Genomic DNA, 1104 nt, shown 5'->3' on the forward strand with positions numbered 1-1104 from the left:
GTTGGGGGCAGCTTGGGTTGTAGTGATCATGAGATGGTGGAGTTCAAGATCCTGAGTGGAAGAAGCAAAGCAATAAGTAGGATTGCTACCCTGGACTTTAGGAGAGCCAACTTCGATCTCTTCCGGGACCTACTTGGAGCTATCCCGTGGGCTCGGGTGTTAGAAGGCAAGGGGGCCGCTGAGAGCTGGTCAGCATTTAAACAGTTCTTCTTCCAAGCTCAGGATCGGTGCGTCCCTGTGAGCAAGAAATCGGGAAAAGGTGGCAGGAGACCTGTGTGGATGAGCAAGGAGCTCATGCGCAAGCTCAAAGGAAAGAAGAAGTAGAAATGTAGAAAAAGGGTCTGACCACTTGGGAAGAATATAGGAATGTAGTCAGGGCTTGCAGGGATGCAACGAGGAAGGCTAAAGCCTGCCTGGAATTGAATCTGGCAAAGGTGATAAAGGATAATAAAAAAGGCTTCTTCAAGTATGTTAACAGCAAAAGGAAAACTAGAGAGAATGTGGGCCCCTTACTAAATGAGGGGAGGGGTTCTGGTAATGGGGGATGCTGGGAAGGCAGAGATACTGAATGCCTTCTTTACTTCCGTCTTCAGTGAAAAGGCTCTCCCGCAGGAATCCCACACCCTGGAGGTTAGTGAGAGGGTCTGGGGAATGGGAGACTTCCCTTTAGTCAAGAAAGAGGACGTGCGTGAGCGCCTAGGAAGTACTAAGCTCCACAAGTCCATGGGACCTGATGGGGTGCATCCACGTGTGCTGAGGGAGCTGGCAGAGGTCATTGCCAAACCACTCTCTATCATTTTTGAGAGGTCTTGGATAACAGGGGAGGTCCCTGAAGACTGGAGGATAGCCAATGTCACTCTGGTCTTCAAAAAGGGCAAGAAGGAAGATCCGGGTAATTATAGGCCTGTCAGCCTCACCTCTGTCCCTGGAAAGGTGATGGAACAGCTTGTGCTGGATATCATCTCCAGACAACTGGGAGAAAAAGGAGGTTTATCAGGAGTAGTCAGCATGGGTTCACCAAGGGAGGTCGTGCTCGACCAACTTGGTGGCCTTCTATGATGCTGTCACATGCTGGGTGGATGGGGGGAAGAGGTGGTAGATGTA

The 1104-nt window shown here is 50.5% G+C and overlaps 1 pseudogene; it reads right to left on the reverse strand.

Annotated features, from left to right (window-relative positions):
• Nucleotides 1-1104, reverse strand: part of LOC104912231 — an 8399-nt pseudogene that overhangs the window by 6869 nt on the left and 426 nt on the right.

The sequence above is a fragment of the Meleagris gallopavo genome, chromosome 9 (assembly GCF_000146605.3).
Source record: "Meleagris gallopavo isolate NT-WF06-2002-E0010 breed Aviagen turkey brand Nicholas breeding stock chromosome 9, Turkey_5.1, whole genome shotgun sequence".
NCBI lineage: Eukaryota > Metazoa > Chordata > Aves > Galliformes > Phasianidae > Meleagris > Meleagris gallopavo.